This window comes from Tachysurus vachellii, chromosome 5 (genome assembly GCF_030014155.1).
Source record: "Tachysurus vachellii isolate PV-2020 chromosome 5, HZAU_Pvac_v1, whole genome shotgun sequence".
Lineage (NCBI taxonomy): Eukaryota > Metazoa > Chordata > Actinopteri > Siluriformes > Bagridae > Tachysurus > Tachysurus vachellii.
In genome coordinates, this window is record NC_083464.1 from 19,747,501 (window position 1) to 19,775,000 (window position 27,500).

General features: G+C 37.9%; 1 long non-coding RNA gene across 1 annotated transcript; it reads right to left on the bottom strand.

Moving 5' to 3' along the window:
- Nucleotides 1-15,279: 15,279 nt before the first annotated feature.
- Nucleotides 15,280-23,526, bottom strand: LOC132845896 (uncharacterized). Its single transcript, XR_009648451.1, has 3 exons — nucleotides 23,426-23,526; nucleotides 19,480-19,721; nucleotides 15,280-16,775 (listed from the first exon to the last, which is right to left on the bottom strand). It is a non-coding gene; the product is annotated as an uncharacterized LOC132845896 (long non-coding RNA).
- Between the last annotated feature and the right edge of the window lie 3,974 nt (nucleotides 23,527-27,500).

A 27,500-nucleotide genomic window follows, 5' to 3' on the forward strand; every position in this document is an offset into this window, starting at 1 on the left:
GCGCCTTCTGGGTACAGGTGCAAATATGACATGGAGTTAATGCTACAAGGTAAACATACCTATTTGTTCTTGATGGTGTATATTGTATAAAGTAGTTACTAATAATAGCCCTACTTAAAAAGGACAAACTGATACGGTAGTAGGTAATATGTAGATTATTTTATAAAATGTGTTTATGGCAGTCTTTAATCCTGCAGATCATGTGATAATGTAAGTAATTGTGTGGAGTTCTAGATGAAGGCGGGGGGGGGTTTAATTCGCATGAACACTTAATGGCGCCTCCAATTACCGTGAAAGGGGAACACCGAGTCCAGATGGTCTCCTCCTCGTAATTAGCACAGTTTCACTTTCTGACATCAAAAGGCGAAAATAAAGCTAGATGTCTTATGTTGATACCGTGATTCTGGAAGCGCCTGAAGCTCAGTACACTCAGTGTTAGTGGGAATAACACACACTTCCTCCCCCTTTTCTGAAAGTGTAGTTTCGTCCTATTCTGGTGGCGTGTCTGCGTGAAGCAGTGCTGTAGGTTTTTCCCATGCTTTAACATGCAGACAGGTGAGCAGCTGGTCTTAACAATGGCTGAAGGCTGTCAAGTACTTAATCATCTAATCACAGTTACAATGATGAAAAGACCAATGGAAAACACTTTCTGTAATTGGTTGGTTTAGTATACAAGAATAAAAAAAAGAACATGGGCTACTATTTGATTCTCTTATGAAATTTAACAGCATTTAACCTAAATTGGCTATTGGCTTTTTTTGAAGCAGTTGTATACACGGGATACTTTGAACAGTTGAATGTGGTCCAAAATAGTAGTTTTGTTGTGTGTGTGTGTGTGTGTGTGTGTGTGTGTGTGTGTGTGTGTGTGTGTGTGTGTGTGTGCGTGTGTGCCTACCTCAGGTAGGCAGGCCAGCCCTCTGCAGGGTGTAAAGCATGGCCATGTAAATGAGTCAGTGGGAGTGTGTGGAGTGGGTAAAGTCTGCTGCTGTCTCTCTGCATGAAGAGAGTGCCTTTGCTTTAGCTCATTTTAACAGGATTACAGGCAGACTGTGTTCAGGGTCTGCCAGCTCTTTCAGCTTGTCTTTCCTCCAGGCAACCTTCACATGCTCCACACCAGCCTGCTGAGAGACAGCAACTGGGAGGGCTGTGTGCGTGCGTCTATGATAAATACACACATCAAATACAGGATATATACTGTACAGGAAATATTCTGCAGGCAATGATAATCTTGAAATATTCTAGACCAAGAAAGTAATATGTCTGTGAACATGCACACAGGATTTTTGTCCCCGTGCCACTCTCGTCAAAAAGAGCAGAGAAGAGCTTTTCACTTGACATATTCCTGTGCTGTTCTCAGCCCTTGAATGCAATCGACCACAATACAGAGAGAGCTTTTGTGTGAGACGGGTCCAGTTGACACCTGCTTCCCCTGAGAGCAGTGAATTTCAAGTGCCTAATTTAAAAAATACCTGACTGAAGAAAGAGTAATGTCACACTGGTGGCAATGAAGTCTAGACCATATTTGTTTTTCTAATCAGTTCTGAACACTAACAACTATATCTGATTTTAAATGAATGATGCATTCATGAATTCATGAACAGTATACTCATTTTTATTAACTATTTCACTGGTCATAAATGTTTCGATTCCACCCTGCAAACCCTCTTTATTATTAAGTATTCTTTGGGCAATTATTAAACAGGAAAACCACTTAAAGCATTATAGTGTTAACAGGTTAGACATGGCGAGGACAAAGACATTGCCTAGCCCCCCCTTGACCCTGTCACATCCTCATGCACTCCTGGCATTGTGGAAAGCATGACCCTGAGGTCAGAGGTCAGGCTGTGTCAAGTGGGGTGACTCTTCATGCAGTCTTAATAGAGTGTGTCTTGTTAAAGGAGTATGTGAGAGTGCTGGGGCATATGCACCACACATACATCTCTGCAGATGAGTAAATGCTGAGTTTATTGTTTTTTGTTTATTTGGCTTTTTTTTTTCAGGCTGGAGATGCAATCTTCAGCATGAGACTTGTGTGAGGAGGAGTAAAATGAAGATCAATAAGATGGTTATGCCACCATTATAAACAATTTTAACAGTTTCACCGCACTTACATGCTGCTTAGCTAATCATCTGAACACACTATTTAGTAACTATTAATTATTGAGGAAACGTTATGTGTATAGTTACAAGACTAGTTAGTAAGTCTAGATTCATTGGGGGTCCGGAAAAGGTAAATCATTTCAGATTATTTCAACACAAATATATTGTCACTGAGTAATAGGCTCACAGTTTTGGAGGCCTTAAGCAACATCACACTCTTGGCTCCCCAACACATTTCTCAAAGGTATATATAAAAGTTACAAACCACAAGGGGGCCCCCTGTGAAAGCCTGATTCATCTCACTATCCCTGGGAAAATAGAATATTACATTAAAATATCTAATCATTTATTTATTAACGATCATTTACTTTATCCTGTTCAGAGCCACAGTGGATCCATAAGCTATTTCAGGAACACTGGGTGTGGGGCAGGATATAATATAATCTAGCATTACATCCATAAACAACTGGTATTAATCAGTATTAATTTTTTCAGATATTTATCGTAGTATTTTGTTGATTTTTGCCTACTATATTTATTAAAAATAACTTTAAGGTCTTAAATTTTATAATAAATACAGGTCACAATATAAGGCCTATTTGTCCACCGTATAAATGACCTTTTAAATATACTGTAGCTTACCCCTTTCTACGTTCTTAGTGGAATGAATATTTACTGTTTGTCTGTTTATAATAATTGCAATGTATTTTTAAATATCATGCAAAATGTAATCGTATATTTCTGTTGAAAAATCAATTGCAAAATATAAATACAAAAGCATTAAACATTTCTGAAAGAAGTTCAAATGAAACTATTATTTACTCATTATTACAACACAGTCACAGCAGTGTTACAATAGCTATATGGTGAGGTCCTTTAACAAAACATTATGCTGTAAATATTATCAGAGAATGCCCGCAGAGCAAAAGCATTTGTGACTGTTAAAACACATTTAACAATATATTATTGTAGAACTTAGAGAAGTTCTTTGTAGTGTATTTTATTTCACCCATATATTATCACCCGTATATTAAAGAAAATATTGCAGGAATATTTTGAATCATTATGCATGAATATTAATATTGAAGTTGTATATTAATGTATTGAAATTTAACATTAGTTGAGCAATGAGCAATGAAGTGATTGTGGATTTAGAGCTCAGGGCAGGTTAATAGTGCAGCAGTCATTAAAGGCTATGCGCTGTGAGTGTATAAAGTGATATTCAATTGTTGCAACCTCTAAGACCAGGCCTGAATCAATATTACTAATATTAGTGATATGTCACATAATGTATCCATTTATTAGAATGCCTTCTGTCTCCTATTGTTATTTTCATCACCATAGTGATACATTGTGATTTAAGCAAGAGAAAAATCCCAGTTGGAAAACAGAGGGGATTCTGTATCTGTCTTAATTAACGGGTTTCTAATCTGGGGGAGCTTCATCCAGGGGTGTTAATCGGGCAATAGGGAGAGAGACAAGAATTCTGAGATGGCACCATTACTCTGATGGGAATCCTGCTCTTGTCTATTCCCCATAACCCCTCCCAACTTCTCCTATTCTTTGCAGCAGTCCTCTTCACCCCTAGAACACAAACAGCCTTTGTGGCCGGTGCTTTATTGGATGCCAATTTCCATGAAGGCAACAAGCAACAAATACATTCGCAGCTGCACCCCTTTCCAAACACACACACACACACACACACACACAATATTGCTGTCTCCATACAATAAGACCACACAAAATCACAGAAAATATGCAGTCATATAGGCACTGTGTGATTTACAGATAAAAATAGCTTTTACACATAGAGTAAAAACAATCACCCCACCTCCTATTCCCACATTCACACATTGTGATTCACACCACCACAGCAAGACATACACATGCACACAGGCAGCAGTTTACACATTCTGCATCTTCCCATCATAATTAAAAAAGAAGGCTGTACAATGTTCTTTTGTCTTAGGGCAGCATAGTGAATGCACAGAGTGGGGCCACCGCATGTTGATGAGCCATTCTGTCCATGAACCGGCTGCATTAATAGATGACATAGCCTGAAATGGGCTCTACATTCTCTCTTCTCCCACAGTGACAGAAAAATATGTAGTGTTTGAAATGCTTCCGGCAGCACAGGGGTGTCATCAGTCAAAAAATTAGCACCAATAGATAGTCAAACTGTGTAGAAGCATACATGTTAGTGTGCCATTCTTGCTTTGTGAGTTTGAGAAAGTCTGTAAAGCCATCTATGGCAAGTAGGTGGCATCACAGCGCTGAAGCTGAGTCCAATGTTCCTTCTCCTACAGTCCTGTTTCATTAGGCTTCATTAACATTTTTCATCCTAATTGCATTCACAAAGATCCACTAGTTGCTAAAGAAAGCCAAATAAATGTGGCTTTAGCTATATTTGAAAAATTACTGGATAGAACCTATACCACAGGAAATTTAAAATACTATAAGATACTCCAACTGACCAACATTTTTTTTTACTTTTCTGTGATTTCTAACATCTTAATCTTATCCAAGTAAATCAAAACCATCCATTTTCATAGGGAGCAGACATACCAACAATGCCATGCTCTGTCATTCACACACACACACACACACACACACACACACACACACACAAACTGCCACCTCCTCCGAAGGGGGCATTTTAAATCTGTGAAGTTTAAGATCCGCTGTTGGCACTCTGTTCTGAGTTCTCTCTGCGTGTGTGTGAGGGGCCTGCATATGAGCAAATGGATACCCACTCCAGTGATGACCCACAATTCCTCACAATACCCCCATTCTCCAGACTCAAAGGCTCCATCAGCAGCAGGGGGATGCGTTGCTTCCCGAGATGGCACACAGACACTGGCATCAGTGCCAGGAAGCTATGGGCCCGGAGGAAGGGACCTGTACTGAGGGCAAGAAGAGAGAAAAGATGAGAGAGAGAGAGAGAGAGAGAGAGAGAGAGAGAGAGAGAGAGAGAGAGAGAGAGAGAGACATTTAATCAAAGATGCCAAGTATTTTGTTTGTGCCAATTACACTGAAGTCCCATTAGCCTGGGCCTTTGTGCCTTTCTGCTTGTTCTTATGTGCCATGGCCTTAGTTTCAGTAGTTATAAAAGAAGCATTAGGCCCCAGAGTTAGTGTGGATCAGTATAAGAGAGGGCAGAACTGGGAATGTCACAGCTATTTCTTACTTTTATTTCTTACATTATGACAAATGTATTCAATTAGTTAATACTTTTTACAAATAGCATTGTGCCATGCCAATAGCTGCAAAATTTCCTGATTCAGATTTAAATACAGCAGCACAAATGGCATGAGGATTGAACCCCTGAGAGGAGCCAAGGTTCATAAGAACTTAACTTCCTCTGGGTGACATGTCTTAGTCTATTACTATACATATATACATATATACATATATACATATATATATATATATATATATATATATATATATATATATATATATATATATATATATATATATATATATGTGTGTGTGTATGTATGTATGTATAGTAATAGACTAAGACATGTGTATATATACGCAGGTACTGTGTATTGAAATATATTTAAAGTGGATTGTGAATAGCTGTCTGAATTACATTTTATAATCTGAATTTGTCTCTGCATGCTACAAATGTGAAAAACAACCATGGGAGATTACTTAGAACCCATTCTGAATGGTCTGGTAAAGACTTGGTGAGAAAAGATATAGGTCGGCCTTCTCAAAGGGTCCATAGGGGGTGAGTGGGGTATTGAGGGGGCAGGGCTGACCTGGCAGGGGGGGGCAGAGAGAAGGCAGGTGGGGAGGTAACTACCACTGATCTAATGATGCCCCAAACTTCAGGGCATGGCCCGAAAAAATGCAGCACCAATTAACTCCAGGGGTGGAGACATTTGATAGACAAGTCTGTTATTAGCATCTGAGAAATACCGCAGGGAATAAAAGAAATCAAAGGAAGAAAGTCCAGGCCATAGACATTCAACGAGAAATGAATATGAAGAATATCCTTAATTTGTCCAATTGTGTTCTTTTCTATGCCAAAAACATAGATTGCTAAAATGAACTCCAAATTGTGTAATTTTTGAGACCTGCAGAACAAAATGGTTGGTAATATATCTATGTGGGTTATTGAAAAATGGGAGAAGTGGACAAAGACATGAGATTCAGCACACCTACAGATCATTTTAAAATTTTGCAAACTTGCAGATATTTCAGATTTCATTTCAGCATTAAATTTTTAACAATTAATTTACAGCTGTTACCTCAAGTGAGCAAAAGCTGCTTAAGAAATAATATGCTGGAATTTCATTTAATTCTACTGCATCAGGTAATCCACAATGTCCAGTCATCTCTGAAGTTTTAGTCACTGTGTTCATCTGGGAAATATGGTGTTTTAAGAAAAAAATTTAAATGCAAATATCACTACAATTGCACATAAATTATGAATATGAATAAACCGCATTCATTATGCCAAAAGTCATATGAGTGCTATGGACCTGTTGCTGAACCTATTCAAGCATATGTTAGCGGTGACACTTTTGGCCCCTGACCCAAGACTAATTGAAGGTTTGACCTTGTTAACAGAGATGAACCGGTTGTGAGGATACTGGGGTGAGCTGAGGGAGGCCTCTGCCCCGAGGCTGAATCCCAGGGGACATTTACAATGTTTAATACCCACCTTATGTCCAATTATGGCCATGTCCATGACCCATCGACATCTTAACCACAATTCGTTCGCATGTCCCTTAATACTCTCTCAGTCTGTCTGTCTAATGCAAAATGTTCATTATTATATTATTAAAATAACATACAAATGGACGTTCTTAAATAAAATAATTTTTTTAAATCATTTTCATTAATTCTAACTGATTATCAGCAATTAATTTCTTCCTGTAGCTAAATCCATTGACCACAGGGAGATTTCTAATTGTTCTGCCTGTCAGCTATATTAAGAATACAAATACAAAAGATATCACCAGTGATAGGTGCTGAACGACAGTGTGCATCTCCGCTTAAGGGTTAGATGTTACTAAAAACACACAAAAAAATGTTTCATTAAAAAAATTAACCTGTAAATAGGTTAGAGAAGTTTTAGGGCAAAGCTAATGGCAGAAGCCTACTAATCCCTATGACTGCTATTCAGGCCTACAAGCATTCATTAGAAGCGTTTGAGAACCATCAAAAAATGCCGGTGGCAGCTGTTTGTTTATAGTTTCCCACGACTCCATGCCAATTGCTTATCGTCACTCCGCCACTAGCTTGTCGTCTCTCATTAGCCGCCTCTCGGCAGACAAGAGATGCAGAATGAAGACGGCGAGGCTGCAGCTTTCATCGCCGTTTAATATTCCACCAACGAAGTGCAGCATCCTCCTCCTCCTCCTCCTCCTCCTCCTCTCACAAATCACCTTTCAGCCACTATTAGCTATTTCCTTCAGGAATTGTGTGCTCGCTATTCACTTCTCTCACGAGTTCCATATATCCTTATAATAAAGCGGCCTTTGTAAAGATTTTCACATAGAGAAAATATAAACATAGAGTTATGGATGTATAATTTTAAATTATATATTAAAACTGTAGCATTTCAGTTCTCAGAAAACTTCGAACTTTTTTGTTTTTTTTTTTAGTTTTAGTTTTTATTTAAAAGTTACTCCTTTCCACAACAATTAAAATGCTTTCAGTTTTTTCTTAGTTATGTTTAAGTTATGACTTATTTAAGATAGATAGATAGATAGATAGATAGATAGATAGATAGATAGATAGATAGATAGATAGATAGATAGATAGATGCAACATTTCTCAAAACCACAATTATACACTCGTTAACCACACGCACGCACGCGCGCACACACACACACACACACACACACACACGCACACACAAATATTGTAAGCACGCGACTGTCGAACTTCAAATTTCGTATTATAGATTTGGTTTAATTCTACTTCAACTCGTATCATTTGATTATTCATTGCTTATTATTAATAATAATTGTGCACATATAAATATTTTAGGATAATCTGTAACTCAAGGTCGTGTGCCTACTTGGAAGCAAATCATGGATAGTCTTAGAAAATAAATAAATAAATAAATAAATAAATAAATAAACAAACAAACAAACAAACAAACAAATAGATATTTACATTGCCCTTTTTATTTAATTTGCACTCTAAACCTGTAAGGTCTTTATTATACTAACAGGTGAGTTATAGGTTTCCCAGCTCAACACATATGACGTATCTGGCTTGCTGACATGTGATTGGTTAGTAAATATAGGTTAAGTAGATGGATCTCACAGGGTTTTTTCCTTTTCTTGTATTTTAATTGGGGTTTGAATATAAGAGCTAGCATGGCCTACATGGCCGAACAATAGCAACTGTTCGTTGAGCATGAAGCATTATTCAGTTTTAACGGCTCTCTTTAATATATATAAGCAATTTTAATGTATATATTTCATATTAACAACGTGTATGATGCCTTTTATTCTGCTTATACTATTATAAGGTTGTAAGATATAGGTGTTAGAGAGAATTAATACATTTCTGTCGGTAATTTTATTTACATAATTTCAAATTATTTGGTCAATTTGTTTGCATTGCACTCCATCACTGGGTTTTTGTTTTAATTAATTCAGACTCCTAATCAAATGCTCTGTATTCAAAATCTATATTTCTATATTTGGTAGAACAGCTTTTAATTAGGGCATTTTGCTTGAATGATGCTTTATGTGTATTTCTCTTTACAATTACATTCACAATATTTGGCAGACACATTTATTCAGAACGACATAGAAAAGTGCTCTGAAGTTTTAATAAATGAAAACAACGCTGGTTCACTCGTTTCTAGACTAAGGATACCATGAGTATGAAATTCCTGGGAATATATAGAGTGCTAGTGTAATACCATTTCCATTTGTGCTTTATTAATAATTGTGACAACCCTAGATAGATAGATAGATAGATAGATAGATAGATAGATAGATAGATAGATAGATAGATAGATAGATAGATAGATAGATAGATAGATAGATAGATAGATAGAGATATTTTACATGTTTTGGTAGTTGTGTAGTTGCTTTATACATCACTCCCCCAATTCATTTACGTTTATTTATATAATTTAAAATATAACACAATACTACAATACTAGTGTAAATCCTTATTCTAATGCATACATTTTTTATATTTTACTGTGCATGTATATTTAGTAATGTCAAAATCAACTTTTGTCCCTTTATTCATATGCCTGAATCTTCATGCTATCACACTTTAGATCTCAAAAGCATCTACCACAGAAAATCATACAATATCCTCACCATCAAACTGAGCATGTATAAGTATGAGCATTAGCATGAGAAAGCTCATTGCAGCACACTTATATGACCTTCAACACTTGCTCTTTGTGTGGCTGTGGCGCGTCTTATATCCTTTACTAGACCGTGGCTGGACCTAGTCTGTGTGTAGTCTGTTGCTGTGTGCATATGCGTGTGTGTGTGTGTGTGTGTGTGTGTGTGTGTGTGTGTATGCATGCACAATCATGCATTTAGCCTGAAAGAGTGGGATATGGGGGACATGGGGGTTCTGACAAGAACTCTTAATCAGGTTGTTTAATACCAAGTCAATTCCCAGACACCCCCACTCCGAGAACACACCCATGCACAGGGTGACACACTCCCACACTCTAGCCCAGACAGTCTGGAGGACCCCGTCTCATTTTCATTTCTTTAGTTCTGTCTGCACCCCTTTCATTTCTGCACTTTAATTAAGAAGTCTAAATTGCAAGTGTCACTATGGAGTAGATCCCATGTTTAGGACCTCAGCTCTCATTTCTGTCTGAGTTTGGGGTCTCATTGGATTAATCCTGAAGCCATATGTGATGAATTAAAGTTGCATCTAGACAACAATATAAGACAGTTTCATACATAAATGGTATCTAGCACTGTACAGTTCAAACATGTTTATGTGAGATGATATTATATATTCATTATATGATCTCTACTAAGACTAAAATACTGGGGTATATGAAATTTGTACTCCAAAAATGTTTCAATGAATATACTCATTTCTTGCGTTTCTTTTCTATTACCATATTCTGAAGTTGAATAAGCATGCAGGAGATTTTAAAGATGAGTTTAAACACAGTCTGCTAATCTATAATCTATAAGCACTGTACATTTCCCTTAAGTCTGCTTTCTGTTTTTTTAGAAAATCAGCTGAGTCTGCTAAACCGCATTAAATTGATGTCTAGTACAACAGCTTCACTAAATAAATGACTTGGTTGTTTTGTGTCATTTAGAGTGGTGAAAGGGACTCCCAGTTACTATCCTGCATTTTCTGCTCTAATATTTTCTTATACACTCAGAGCTATGATAAGATATGCTACAATTCATGAGGTGTGCTAAAAAGGAGTTTTAGTCACCGACCAGGTCTAAGCTTTGGATGATGTTGATTAAGACTTATTGATACAACAATAAAAGGACAGTGAGTCCTGCTGTTACTTGCTACAAATGCATTGCTGCCCATGAACGGATTAAATTCTCAAAACCATCTCTTCTTTTTCTTTTTTCTTCCTTTACTGTGTAAATATGGGAGAATTCTGTGGGTCTCTGGCACCTCAACAGTTTCTGGTTCTCAAATGGGATTGGTCAGACATTATGTCATTTTAAGGTACATTTGGGTTGAGTGCTTTGCCAGTTCTTAATTTTTTCTCTGATTGGTTATTGTTCAAGACTTGATTGACAGCTGAAGGGCCAATTCAAACAGGTTTTTGGTTTTATCTCACCAAAGGACAAGAGCACACTAAGAGGTCAAGTGACCGACTGCTCTGCCACATAGCGCTTAATTTTAGGAGTTTAATGAGAGTGTTAAACTGCACACGCATACACACACAGACACACACACGGGCACACACACACACAAATAATGGGGATCAAGTGTTACTTGCTTTGGCATTGACCTGCTCTGCTACGACTTTAGCTGCTTATTCAGAGCAAAACCTCAGACTGTGTAGAGTCATTCGATTGTGCATGTGCTGATTCAATACATAATGTACAGTAGGTACTGTACATTTAATAGTGAATTAAGATCCGTATAGACAGGCCTGTATTCATATAAACAGACACCCTGAATTATTATTTTTTTAACATTTTTGGTAATGTGTGTTTGGCTAAAAAAAAAAAAAGAGTGTTGTTTTTCTCATCATTGAATATGAATATGCTCTATGAGTGTGTTTGCATGTGTGGTGTGTGTGTGCGTGTGTGTTGTTCAATGCTGCAGACTCGTCTGTGTCAGTGCCATCCCAGTTGCCAAGGCAACCGGGAGGCAGCATGAAAGCTATAAAGAGAAAGGGAGTGATGGAGAGGTGCTGCATGGCACAGGGCCCACTGCTAGCAGTGTTACAACAACACCACAGAATGTATTCAGTCTCTGTATTTCTCACACTTTTTTGCTCTGTGTGTGTGTGTATGTGTGTGTGTGAGGGAGAGAGAGAGACACATGTGGGCACATCAAAATAAAAAAATGCCTGTTTGGTCGGATAGGGAAAATAAGATGGAAGTGGCCCAGGGATCATAAAACATTACTGAATAATTTTTTACCCATTCAGAACTTTTTTCAAAGCTTTCCAGTATCAATGCTGATGGGAGAAAAGTCTTTGAAACAGATGGAAGGATAATGGCACAATATTTTACTTAGAATGGACTCAAAGGTAGGAAATGAAATATCTGTGTGATCTGCTTCTTAAAATCCCAACACATTATCAGCAGCAGAGATCCTCCAACATTCCCACACTCACTGAGTCTTAAGTCCCCGAGCATTAGCATAGAGTCTCATTAATCAGCTGACGTTGCTTCACTTTCTTTCTGCTCTCCAACACAGTCTTCTCCACCATGATAAAGGAAGGAGGGTTGTATATGTTTTGAGTTTAATGTTGGGAGAAGTTTAAGTAAGGCTATGCATATTTAAAATGGCAGACAGTGACAATATCCTTGAACTTGAACCCCCTTAGGTCCCCTTGACCCCAGACCCATCCCTCATGCTCCTCCCTGTCGCCCCCAAAAACTCCCATTGTTCAGCTGTCAGCATTAACTCTTCACACCCTCCGCAGACTCTTCTCTCCTAACAGCAGGGCCTTCGTCATTCATGCCAGAACAGTGGGCCACAGAGACCCTGTCTACATACGAACGCCCCACGGGACAGTTTGTTTTCCCATAATCTGAATGCACAGGGTAAATTCTGTTCTCACACCCTCCACTTTAGGTTTCTTTCTTTTGTTTTACTAGAGTGACTTTAGTCGCTGTACCCCAATGGCGGGATTTGCAAGCCAGACAGACAGTGACTCAGACACATCTCACAGCTGGAGTATGGCCATCACTTTGTAGGCAATCACTTTGAAATCCATATTATTATAGTAAATAAATTTATTACAACTTTAAATTAAATCACACTGTTGCCCTTTCAACCATAAAAAGAAACAACGTTCCTCCAGGAAATAAAGACTCAGAGCTACATAACAACATACAACTAAAAAGTGAAATGAACCTAATTGCATTTAGTTTTGTTCTGTAGTTTTGTAGAAAAGCAAAAGCACTAAGAAATCAATATCAACAGAATTGGACATGGAAATTAATAGGCCATATTACTGCATCTCTCTTTCACATTGAGAGGAAAATAAATATATCACTATAAATATGAGTTAATGGTCATCAGAGCCTACAGAGCAGTCGTAAATCGGTAATTGACCTTTTTTTTTTTTTTTTACAATTTTTTACAAACAAATAAATAAAAGATTGTAAGATATCATTGGTACACTCTGAAGTCTGATGCTTTAAGGGATGGAGTGAGGAAGAAATGACTGTTTGAATTGGGCTCTTAATGAAGACAAGTACAAACAAAAAGAAAGTGAAAGAAAAGTGTTGAGACAGGGCTAGACCACCACAAGTGATGGATGATGGCAGAGTCTTCTGTCTAGAAATATTTCTCAGTTCCTTCAGGGAAACGTGTTGGTACTCCAATACAGAGTCAACTACTTGACTTACAAATAAGGCACACACATTAATACACTAAACTCTCTTTCTCTCTCCCACTTGTTTACATATCGATGTAAATCATTCAACACCTACGTCGTTTGCTAATATTTAGGATGTGCCTGCATAAGGTATTAGATTTTTAAAAAGGATATCCTTGTTTCCATATCGAATGAAATTCAATATTTTAGTTGGTGTATATTAAGCTATTTAAATTTGATGTAGGGGAAATTTCCTGTTAAACCCAGAGGTAATATTTTATAGTAGAACGGGGCCACTGTCCAATGTTCTGTACCATCATAATGGCAGTACAAGTTTTAGTTTACATCAGCATTAGCTTATAACAATGTTACAGAAATGTCCATATAAGGTCATCTATGTGCTTAACATGGTCTAATGTAAATAGAATACAACCTGACTGTACATCAATATGTTTTCTCCTGGTCTAAATCTAACCAGATTCATCAGCCATTTTGTTTGTCAGTCCTTCATTTTGCCACTTTGCAAGGGCGATTTTTTTTTCTCCTACCAACAGCAGGTGATAACCACTGTATTAACAATCAAGGGCTTATTCAGAAATTAAAAGAGCAAATCAACTGCTCACTCTTGGCACAGGCCACTGCTCAGCCATGGATGCTCTTTTGGTGTCCTGGCAACTGGTAAACAAGAGGATAGAGAGAGAGCTTCTCTGCACAGTTCACATAATGGACTCCTGAACGCCGGTGCTTTAGCATGCTAATCATGGTGGGAGAGAGGCGAGTTCAGCGTTCAGGCGACCAACCACCTCAATAAACACACTCCACCAGGACTCTATCAGCATGTTGGAGATAACCAACATGTTTTAACATATTAACATTTTAGATATTTACAAGGACGACAAACAAACTGGACACATGTCTTTTTATTTGACTTCACAGGAAAAGTAATGCATTTTAAAATACTCTGGGCAATATAGAAGACTTTTAAGAACTTTTAGAATTAGTGCTTTTTCAAACAAATGGAATTCATACAAAGTAGCTTGAATAATGTGCTTAATATATTAATTTAAACCACAGAAATGTAGACTGAGAAGTAATGACGGGCTGCTGATCTGCTGATTTTACTGCAATTTTTTAATTTTCCCCAACAATTACAACCTGGGTTTTAAATAGCTATGCTCTAAAAATGAAGCAGTTACTTGTTTGATAGAGAGAGGACTTTCTGGCTCCTGCCCCATAGGTGACCCAGCTTTGATGAAGGCATGAATAGAGAAGCCAAGGCTAATCCTGTTATGTGCCTTCTGTTGCCTTGTGGTATTGACTCACCGAAAAGTGTTTTAATATCAGCTTTATTACACTCTACAGTACACTCTGCACTCTGCCACTTGGCACAGTCAGAGCTAAGAGATTAGGGGCCTTTAGCACATCCAAGAAATTAAGACATGTCACCATCCATAACTCTTCATGGCCTTGATTCGCTATGATCTCTTCTGTATTATTTATATATAGGATTAATTGAATAAACAGAGCTGTAGATTAAAGTGGAATTCTGTAATCTGCCTTCCGTCGACTGCATTGCATATGTCTGGAGCTCAATTAGAAAAAATGTTTGTCTAGCTTGTGTGTCACTCCAAAACAAGCACAACAATGATATTGCTTGCACTATAAGGGCATGATATTATTTGCTACACATATTAATGCAGGCATCGAGTTATTTTATTGCAAATGCTTCAGCTGTAAACACCCATGGATTGACTGTAAATGCACTTACTGACAGCATATAAGAAACAAAAAGGTCCACCTACACATGTTCAGTTGATGTGTGACTCACAATCATGCAAACATTAATGTTTTGCTTGTAAAATAGCAGCTCTAACGTAAAATATTTAAAGTATATAAAATACAATATGTCTCTGGTCATACTAGATTAGTGTATATGCAGTAGACTAAATTCTAAGGTGATACTTGAGACAGTGATACTCGAGACTATAATGGGGTTGTTGAAAACCTCACAATTACCAGCGTAATTGTTTGTCACTGCTTGTTAAACAGAAATGCACAATTCTCCTTTGTTTTCAGCATAAAACTTTATTAATATCCATTACACGACAAATGTTTTCATTGCCAGAAATGGTCTAATAATAAAGTAAACCATGTTAGTCTTAAACAAGTTGCCTAAAATCAAAAAATGACAAAAACCTCACATAAGGAAATATATTTTTGATACACATATATACACCACAATATTATCCGAAATATAACACACATATACGCCACAATAAATTGCATAGTAAAAGATTTTTAATTATAGTACTCACATATCTTTTAAATTTTTATGTAAAATTAAAATGACTTGCTTGTTTACTGACTTAGGATTTAAGGACATCGCTGTCCAAAATAGCAGGTCTCAATAGGTCTCAAACTCAATTGCACAATTCTCATTATATGATCAAACATTAATATATTTGCATAGATTATTAAAATATGTGTTTGCCTCTGCCCAAATTGAATTTTAAGATTATGTAACAACAGATTAGGAAACGATCTAACAACCTCCTCCTCCTACTACTACTACTACTAAGAAGTGAAGAAGAAGAAGAAGAAGAAGAAGTATTTTACATTTACAATCTACATTACATACACTTTTTTTACAAGCTCATGTAAAAATGTAAAAAATTCGGATTATCACTTATTTCTTGTGCATGAAGACTCAATCATGCTGCATAGACAAAATACAGTAAAAAAAAAATTAACACAAACTATGCAAAGTGTTTCTTCTCCTTAATTACCCCAGTATTTAAAACATTTCAAATATTGTTTTCAAATTTGAAAAAAGGATGTTCCATCTGCTCAGGAAAGGTCATGCACTGATCATTAATGATTGCATGACCAACTCAGTTGCATAGAGAATAAAGACAACAGCTCTCTCTATACCGGGTGTGTAAATATCAACACACAGAGTTCAATTGCAGTGCAGTAACCCTTCACTGCTGCCGTGGGTCTCACATTCATGATCCCTACACCATTAGTCTAATATTTAGCTACTTGTTTTAAACATAACATTACAATCATATTAAACAGTGTCATTTTCATAATAGCAGATGCTCTCAAGCCTGGCCTGTGACATTAAATACAAAACATGAGAATGGGAAGAAGGAAAGGTTATATGAATGTTTAAAGTGCTTTATGCTAGATTGAGTTTATGCTAACCGCCTGTCTAAGCAGATATGACTAGGTGATTGTCTTGACCTGGTTTAGATATATACTTACATACATAACACATTTAATGTATTTAATGGTTGACCCTGTAAGATATTATTATAGTTTAAAAACTATAAAATAATGTAAAAAAAAAAACAAAACAGCATTTTGTATTGTGGCAAATAGACTGAAATGAAATTGCTTTCAACAATTTCAATTACACATCCAGGTTTGCAGAGCTAATGTGAGGATGTCAGATTATAATAAACTACATTCTTATAGATAATTGACTTTACAAAAAAAAAACACAAAATGTGCAAACAAAATAAAGAGGCATATAAAGTGCTTCAGTGTAATAATGTTGGGGCACACAAAAAATGGTGCAGATAGCTGGGTCAACAACTTCATCAGCAGGCACTGATCCATCCATGATCACATGTCTTTTCTACAAAGTTTTCTTCTGTTTTTCCATTACCTGAAAAGGAGAGGGGGAAACGTTTAGATATTATATTGTGGATGCTGTAGGTACCATTAATGAGAAATTTAATTCACTAGCACTTTATTTGCCTATTTTAAAAATATAAATATATTAGTAATTAGTAATTTGATGATTAAATGCAACTTGCAAATGCAAATGGAACTTATAGCTCAGGTAATGGGAGCAAGTGCCCGGTGGAGATTGAGGATAAAGTTGAGGATAAAGTCTCAGCACTTGGTACGCTCTGAGGCTAAAGCAAAGACGAAGCATGTGATAGATCCTAATTCTGCAGTACTGAGGTGGAGTAAGCCCAGCCTCTGCTGCATAGCTCAGACAAGCAACTTAAAATATTAAGGTCAAGGGGGAAACAGGAAAGCAAGCAGACCACCATCATCATTATAAATATTACTAGGACCTTTACTTCTGGTTCAGTACACATTGATTAGAAATGGAATTACACTGGGCTAGATAGAGTCTGATGGGTTCTGACCGACATCATCTCCTTCAACTGCTTTATTTTTAGAGGTTTGTCAAATTGCAAACAAAGACCAAAGAAAGCAATCTGAGTTGTATTAAAATGGGTAGAGGTAGAGTGCCAGAAAATGCAGGTGATTCTGGCACCTTGAAAAATCTTATTGCTAGTGATGTGATTACACCCTTTTACACTTGATTAGCTGTGATTAGCTTTATGCTTTATATGCTCTACATATAACCAAAAGAAAACTCTTTCTAAAGTCTCACTGCATCTAGCATCTGACTGAGACTGCAAAAGTAACTGCAGGTGATTGAAAACAGAAAAAAAGAAAGACTGTAGTGAATTGGGGTGAGAGGAAGTACAGACAAGTGTTGAGAATGAGGGTGAGGGTATGCCACTGCGACCGTAGGAAATAGACGGCACACTGTTGTCATTGTACATCGAGCTGAATGAGGTGAATTTACACCCGCAGCACGTGTCCTGTTAAAGCTAGGCAGCAGGACTGGAAGAGAGGAGGGGGCAGGGGGTGTTAGCGCTATAGAAAGACGATCTGTTTAGATTCTGGGTATGTTGGTGGGCACAACCCTTTTGGAGCCAAATGCGGCACACAGAATCCTCACTTTTATATATGCAACCCTTCTTTTCAGTTGCTCCATCATTCTTTCTTTCTTTTTTTTTTACTTTCTTTCTTTCTTGATTTCCCTCTCACTGAATGAATAGCCATTGCAGTGCTACTGTGTAACTGCTCCCCTCCCTCCCCACTCAGGCTTGAATGGGGGGCTGAATTGAGCAAACATTCGGCCTGTCAGCTCAATAGGCGGTCTGGCCATGAACTTCAAGCCCTTCCCAGGCCCTCGGCATCGCTGGTAGAAGGAGGGGGAGGTGAGACAGCAAGGAGGGGTGTACAGACACCCTCAGACTTGGGGGGCCCAGGGTGCCCAATTTCTTTGCGGGCCTCGGTTGTTCCCAAGACTGGTGCCTGCGTGGAGAGCAGGAGACCAGCTGCTTGGCTGTCCCAAAAGGAGGGGTGGGTGTGTATGTGCAGACATGAGAGTGTCTGCCCCCTTGCCCATGCCCTACTTGCCTCCCAGCTATACACACTCTTACACACGCTCCCAGACACAAGGTTTCGCTGCGCCCTTGCTCCCCATCATCTCCTCTCTACAGGCAGCCCCTGCAGTGCTCCTGTTTTGTATTGTTTTAGCCCTGCATAATTTCCTCAGGGCTCTCCAAGTCAGATTCATCCACTACATTACCACCTATTTACTGGCACACAATTGCACAATAAAACTCGACACCAAGTCTTGTTTTATAGACATTGAAACAGAAATCAGTTAAATGGTGTTACACACAACAGAACTTGAAATAGAAACAGTTCACTGACTCAAAGTTAACCTTGTTATCAAATAAGAGAATAAAATGTTACCTGATTTAAAATATCAACTGTTAATGTTAAATATCTAAATGTTACGTCTGGTATACCCTCATGAGGCCTCACACTTACTGCATCTTCCCTGCTTTGCTCTGTGTTGGGAGGGTGACACTTGCCCCTTACTATATCAGCTGGGCCATGGCATGTCTGGACCCAAACAAAGACAGCCCTCTGAGCAAATTTGGGACAATGGGCAGCATTGTTTTTCTACTCTCATTTCGTTAATCAGACCAGATGACTGTAGCTGGTGTTTTAGTTAAGCAGGTATTAAACTTATTAATAAACCCTGGTCTGGGTATACATATGTTGTAAATATACTTAGGTCTTCTAAAAGCTATATAATCTCTGTAATAATATAAGCAGCACACTGTCAAATTTGTCATATTTTTCCATTTGTTTTGCATCTTTGTGCACAACAATGCTCTTCACTGTGGTGCCTGAAGATGTAAGAAAAAATTCTCGCTAGCTTTCTTCAAAATGGCAGCTCGCCATCTCAGTGCTTGGCATGGCGGTGAGGAGGGCAGCAAAATCCCTGATGGCACTCTATTCAATCTTGTCCCCACAGATGCCTGCTTCGACTCCCCTATTGTGGCAGCTAATGATTTAATAGAAGTGAGTATAAAAAAGTCCCGCCCACATTGGTGCCAGCGACATCTGATTTTTACATTTAAGAAACACATCTGCTGTAATTAAGAAAAAGTCTCTGTGCTGAAAGAAGAGGGAGTTTGTGTGTGTGTGTGTGTGTGTGTGTGTGTGTGTGTGTGTGAAATAGAGGAGAGCAATGGTGGATCTACCTGCTCATTCTTTTATTTTTCCTCCCTCTTCCATTTCATGCCAACACTCTCTAAGATGGTGGTGAAGCGTGGATTGCCGTTCGTCACAAGAGGAAGGGGCAGGCAGGCAGGGAGAGGAGGGGCTGAGAGCAGCAATGCATAGTGGGGCACAGAGAGTCTCAACACCAAACCACCCCTCCTCCTTAACATCCGCCATGTTTTCCATCCCTTTCGCTGGCATCTTTTCAACAGAAATTGGACGTCTGTACGAAAGAGCGAAAATGGAGAAAGACCATGAAAACGTAAACATGAGTTTTTTGGGCTGGGAAAGTGTTCGAGGGTACACCCAATCTGACATGTGGGCATACACACACATACACATACACTCACTCACACACATATACACACACAAACACCTTTTAATGTCTGTTCACATGGTACAGTCTGCCCCGGAGCATGCAAATGACTTTCATTATGCAAATGTATGCAAATCAGACTCAACCATCTGAGAATCAAGGCTGGGAAAAATCTACACAGAGAGATTGAATGAAAAAGAAAGAGAGCAAGGCATAAATCCTTTTGCGTGGCAGCAGAATGCTAACGGAGGGAAATGTGGTGGGAAGGACCAACAGTGGCCCAGGGTGAACAAAAATGATTTCCGCCATCTACAGTACGTGAGATCACGCAATCACTCTCCTTCTCCGAGCTTCTTTCCTTACAATATGCATTATGAATTTTAAATGAACGCACACATGTACATATCTAAGACTGTAAAAATGGCTGCTTTTTTTGACAGGGTATTAATTATATACCACTGCAGCGGCTACATTATTTTTTGTTAATTGTCCTTTTTGTTTTTTTATTCAAAAGCCTAAGAAATTCTCTGCTGTTAAATGTAGCTCAAACCAGGAATGTTCTATATCACAGAGAATGTTTCAAGTTTTACCCAGCATCATCTCTTGACTTGTACATCAACTCTCAATCCTGACAGAAGCTTTCATCTTTCATAATGTTTCAGCCTTTCCCATATGAACAGGGGGGCTACAGTATGAAACATTGGGAAACTTATTCCTCTGAAATGAAGTGGCATATTGAGAGGTGGACCTAGTTTTCAGGTGATACTGGTCGGAGGTCCAGAGAAACTGAAGTTGAGGGGGGAAAGAGTGTGTGAGAGTTGGATGGGATCGAGTTAGAAGTAGAATTATAGGGGTGTAGTCCCGTTGAATGGCAGCAAACCTTCTCTAATTGGCGCTTGACATTTTTTGCAGCGGCCATCTAAAGTGGGCCTACTCTTAAGCCCTCTCCAGGCCCTTGTTAGAAAAATGCCTTATGCAAATAGAGTGAATAGGGACCATTGTAAAGCCTCTGACATTAACAGCTGAGGTAACAATGGGATTGTATGCTTTCAGTAAACCTGTAGGTGTGTTAGAGCATGAGTCTGACAATCAGCCAATATTTGAACAGCTATGTAACTTATGCACAGAAAAAAAAAATCATTTTTGTAGATTGATCACAGATTTTAAGAAATTAGCTTTTGATTGGATGGCTCACTAAATATCATTCTCCAGTATCCTCCTAGTTATTTGCTTTGACTGTAACAAAAAGGCAGGAAAGTAGCAAGGCAGAATTATACATATTAGTGATAAAGGAGAAAGTCTTCTTCAAATAGGTTTTCTTTTGTTCTGATTTCCTTACAGATATAAGGTATGTGTGAGGAATAGGCTTCTCCTGGTAAGCTTAGGTAACCTTGCACATCTATAAGGCCATACTATACTGACCTTCAAAGTTGACCTGCACTACTGCAGTTACCTTATTTAATATCTTTGTTCTATGAGTGTACCAGTTGGCTTTGCCTAAAGTATATTCAAATCTCAACAGGGGTGACAGTAGAGCAGAGGCTGGAGGAACTAAAGAGACAAGCATTTAGTCCTTAATTTCCTGTCCCATGGTGCAGCTTTTTGAGTCTCAGTTGGTGTGTTTGATAGAAAGAAGAGCAACGACAGGGGTTGGCTGGCTTTGCTCTAACTACAACTCAGCATTTGTGACTGGACAGTATTGAAAGTGTGGTAAAGGAGCCCATTGAGTCTGTTTGACAAGTGTTCTAGCTCTATAGACTGAACAGTTGACTGGAGAGGAGAGGGGAAGGGAAAGGAGGGGTAGGATACAATTGCTGTTTATAGAGCTGAAGTTTGCTAATGGCTTTTATAAACATTTATAGTTACACTGAAACCAATATTTAACTGTATATAAATATAGATGCATGACAAAATCCTGTTCTCCTGAAATGTCATTTAGACTCCACTTAAAAGAAAAAAGGTGTGTGTGTTGGGAGTTATAATGCTGTTCCAGCCTGTTGATTGGATGTTGTTATTTCCTTGAAACTTACATGTAAGACAACAGGACATAAAGTGCTGTGCTGAGACCATACAAAATGATACGGTAATGCAGCAGCTGCATTGCACCAGGCAGCCCTGACCGTGACCGATCAGCTGATGCCGTTGTTTATTACATGGCCAAGGGCAGAGGCTGTTTATGTGAAAAGACACACATGAATGATTCATATAAACTGTATATCACTGATCCCTTGTTTATCCAAATTATAGCTTTTCACATACTACACTTGTTACGCAATTTTACAGTTTCTTCCTGATTTCTCTCTGCATCTTTTGACTGCTTGCAATTTTAAGCCAAGCTGAGCAACAACATTTGTCAAATAAGTACACTGTGTCCTTTAACACTACGATGAACAAATTTAGCCTTGATTAAACAACCAAGGTTTTGTCACTATAACAATTTGCTTAAACATTTCTTATTACAAGCCCTTACCAGCTTTAATCTAAAGAAGTAATGCATCTTGTCCAGACTTAATGGTGTAACTCTGAATGAGATCATGTGTAAAGGTGTGATGATCTGATTAGGCAGAGACCTCCAGCTGGCTCTGGCTTCTATGCTACCTCAAATTGTGGGATTGTCCTCCTAATAGCTGCTGTCAGCAGTACGGTTCTAGGTCAGTAGCTCTGACCACTGGCACAAAGTAAGGAACAAAAAAGCATTTTAACTATTCACTATCATCTTATCCAGTTTTTCTCCTCATGCTCTAAACGTGGGTGTATTCCAGCCCATTCACAGTGCATGAACAAGCACAAGCTACCATCGGGAACATTTCGGAGCCACAAAAAAAATAATAGCTCACACAAGTGCTGACCCATGGTTCAAATGCTCTTAAAGTATTGAGTTGGCTGCCAAATTTTAGAATAGCTACAATCTCAAAATCAGTCAAAACAGTGATCAAAATACTGAGTATTAAAAATGTAACATCTTTCTTACTGACCAGTCAGAAATGTATTTCAGTTTCCTAATGAACTTAATGAATGATGCAGTAATATTGAACTAATCTGTCTAGAACATGGTGTACTGTGTTGAAGGCATCTGTGAAACCCAGTGGCCATGTGACTGCAACATTAAGCCACTGCCTGTGTTTCATTGTGTTCTGGGATCAGGAGATTAAACATGATCATGTTTGTACAGGCCATATTATGATTGTCAGAGAAACCTGAGGAATATAATTTTGTGATTCCATTTACATTTTGCATTAAATAATTTGGACGATTCACTTGTGCAATGTAATAATGTGAAATCAGCTGAAAGTGCAACAATAATATGTGGAATCTATAAAAAAAAAAAACTGAACCTTTAACCTGAGAGATGAGAGACTAATGCTGTTTTCAGCAATAACACTAACCCTAACCCAGCATGGATTAGTCAGTAACCAAAACTGACTAAATGCTAATATAAAAATGCAAACTGAATATATTCTCCAATCATTTCCAGAATATTTCTTAAACAGCCCTTCAATATTTCTTTAACAACCCTTAATAATGTGCTCAACACTGTATACAATCTGTTACAGTACACTTTATATCAGCTCTCTGTGTCAAATCACACAGCCTGGTGAAAAGCACCTTACCGTTTCTGTTCTTTCTGCCATTTCATGTCTTGTGAGAAGAAAAAGCAAAGGGTATGGAGTGTTGGATAGGTGTGGCCTTTCAGGTGTGTAATGGGATTCTTGTTACTTTCGGTTATCTAGCTTTATGAAGAACTTACATCACTCATACAGCTAGATAACCAAAGATAACAGCCAACCCCTTCGGCCAACCTTCTCTTCAAGCCATGGGGAAAATGAGGAACCCGCATTCAGACCTAAAAATAGAAATTTGATTAACTCTGCAATTAGGACTCTGTGTATTTAATGTGTTTTAACAAAACATTCATTCAGTGTAATTTAATCAGCATATAACTGGTTGTATTTGAAAAATGTCATAAGTTCAGAGATAGATAATTATGCAATCATTTATGTAATCAACAGAGAGTAGTAGCGTATGTTATTTTCCCCAATATTTATAAATGCTAAAAATGTTGTCTTGGCTAATGCAGAATCATTTTTAAATGTGCTCTCTCTCAAATCCTCACAAAACTGTGTTAATGACAAGACCCATAATAAATAGTCAAAGTCACATTTATCTGTAGGCACATACAGAGCACATTAATGGTTCTTTCCATCTCAAATGATGTGATTCTATCCCTAGAAAAGGGCAAAGATCCTCCCTGCAAATGTGGATACTTGTTTCAAAATGACACAATGGTAAAGACCCAAAGTGTTTGTTTTTATTGTTCACAAATTCACCATCAGGTCTATCATCTATTTGTTTATCTAAGGAAAATCTCTGTGTCTTCCTCTGGATGCACACACACACACACACACACACACACACACACACACACACAAACAGTGCATATGCAAATGAAAGAGGATTTAGTCCAATTAAAAGCCTTTATGCAAGAAGCCATTCTGAATTACCGCTCTGAGGTGTTGTAATCAGAGAGAGAGAGAGAGAGAGAGAGAGAGAATGGGGGTGGGGGTCTTCAAATCATGCAGTATGGCTTTTTGTGCCAGCCAAAATGACAACGATGGGTCAAGTTCAAACATTTTCATTTACACTATGCTCTGTCCATTCCCTATCACTTAATTATTTTGCTAATGTCCCCAGAATGGTGTTTACACTACAAACTGTCCATATTTTATCTGTTACTGATTAGCCAAATCACCTGTGTGATATGAAACAAGGAATTAAGGATCTATGCAGCAAAGAATTTTCACCAACTACTGACACAAAAAAAAGAAATGTGTTTACAAAAAACACTCACACAGCAAGTGACACTTAATTCCCATAATACAGCAATTGGACACTATTTAAGTAATTCAACATGTTACAACTACTGTACTATTATTATAATTATTGTTCTTTTTATTTTTTACTCACATACTTACTTGTATATTATGCACAATGACAGTGATTTCTTTTTACAATCTATCGTGGTGAATACTGAAGACTTTTGCTTCATAATAAATATAGAAAGTAAGTTAGAAAGTTTTTGTCATTCTTATTCAACACATGGCTGAGAATCTGAACAAAATACAGTTTCTCCTGAGTCAGTGTGCTACAAATTATACTTAACAATGTACAAAAATATACAGATTACAATGTAAACTAAATTTCAATCTGATCTTAATAAATCACTGTTTTTAAGCCCGTAGTCAATCTGCTATCATTCATAATTTTCTCTTAGCCAAAATATTGTACGATTGGCTGAACTGTGGATGTGTTATGCAGCATCACTGGTCCAGCACCTCGGGTGTCACAATTGTGCAATAATAAAGTGTTAATAAGATCAATTAACACACACTGGTGTTTTATTCATGAAACTGTTTACACATTAAACACATAATGAGAAAAGTAGATTTTTGGGCTTTGTTTCTGGTCGGTTTACTTTTCTTTAGGCTTGCAGTGCTGTAGAATGCGTCACACTATATGCTGCTGTTTAACAGCACTTACATGACAAGCCGTGAATGTGATTGTTTTCCCTTATTTTCTAGCTCTCCTGTAGCGTTTGTAATCACGGATGGGATTCACTGTTGCATGGATTTACTGGTAGAGGATGAATATTTTTTTTTTGCTATCTCAAGCTGAAGATTATAGGCATGTACTGGACTGTAAAGTAATTATAAATTGACACCGCATTACAACCTACTTTGAGTGCATAATGCGCTTTTTGAACTAACAAACTGAAATGATTAAATTATTAAAAAATAATAATAAAATATTACCTATATCATTGGCTCCTTTACTTCAGACTATATGGTGAGGATTCTGCAAAAAGAAAGCAAAAAAAAAAACAAACTCACACGTCGTATTTGGAAGACAAATATACCCCGTGTTTTAGTACTGATCACGAGCTGAATTTGAGCTAGTATTCGATATATGAAAATGATACATACGTTGTGTGTGTCTGTGTGTGTGTGTGTGTGAGAGAGAGAGAGAGAGAGAGAGAGAGAGAGAGAGAGAGAGAGAGAGAGAGAGAGAGAGAGAGCATTTTTCCACATGCGGTCTTAGGTATTGCTTCCTCAAGTTGGAAAGTTTAATAAATTGTGTTACTTTAATGCGGCTGAATCAACACAGTAAACGACATATACTGTATATGGCTAACATAATATTCCGTATTATTGTATATCGAGGCCCGAGAGTCTCTGGATTAATCTCTAAACACACTCTATGTTTGGATGATTAAAGCGCGCCATATGCATAGCCCTCAGACAGACAGACAGACAGACAGACAGACAGACAGACAGACAGACAGACAGACAGACAGACACACCATAAAATCAGAGGTATGTACACCAAGCAAGCCTGAAGAAATTCTAATTCATGTACATTAAATATATGAAGGTAAAGTTGTTGTTTTTTTCGGTGTGCATGAGTGCTGCTAGTAGGTTAAATTAACATCACTGCAATAATATGATATATCAAGTACAATAAATAAAATCTAAAGAATTGAATGCAAAAAGAAAAAGATACATTCAATCCTAGACCCAGATCCTGGTATGGTTTTGTATTTTCTGGAACATTACATCGAGTCCAGACGGCGTAGGAAGACATATTAATGCTGGTATTTATTTTTTGCCATACCCAAGTATGGCTTAATGCAAGCAAAAAGTTGAACATTTTAAAGTTGGTTTAACTAATAACTAAACATTTGCCTTTAATCATCTATGATAGAATCATAGATGTCAGGCTACCTAACCCAGAACCCACCTGGTGTCTCTTCACATAGTAGATTCGATTAAACTAAATGTTAAATAGTGCTGTGATACGAACGCATAATCATATATTACATTATCATGTTTGTCACATCACGTTTTTAGAATATTATTCATCGTAGAATAGACTGTGCATCTTATAATGAGGAGCGGGTGCGCTGCACGGCGCGTGTCTCCTGCATCTTCCCTTCCGCGAGCGCCTGTGTAAAAGGCAAACGCTCGTCTGTTACATCGAAAAACGGTTGTTGTTTTTTTTCACATCGAGCTGCTATTTTTAATATGATCCACATTATGAAGATAAACACAGAATACTCACTGGTTTGGAGGTAACATGAACAGCTTTGCGGTTGAGAACGCCTCGCGCTTGCCAATGTCGTCTTGTGTTGGCTGGTGCGCTGCGCGTCTGGGGCTCCGCGTGACGTCGGAACGACCCCATCCATTCAGCATCAGTGGCTAACCCTCCGTTTCTACACCCATATGTCCCGTTCAGGTGTCCATCTCCTTCCGTCCGTAGAGTGAAATGAGCTACATGCACGTCCCCCTTCCCTTTCTCTTCCTCTTCCAAGTATGAAACGCTGTTATGAACCTCGTGGTGCAAGTCAAAAAACATATAGCATCTCTAAGCCCCGCCCTTGTGACACCGTGCAGCCTGTTTTACACCACGCCTTCTCCGAGTTTGAGTTCATTCCCACGTTATTTGCTAAATAATTGTGTATTGCTGTTCAGTTAACTGTAATTCCAACTCAACATAGGCTAATAGTCTGATGTGTTTTTTTTTTTATTTTATTTAATTTTTTATTATTTTATTTATTATTTTTGTTATTTTTTTTATTGGGGTCCAAGTGAATGGTTTTTTTGTTTTTTGCTAATAATTATTTGGAAATAA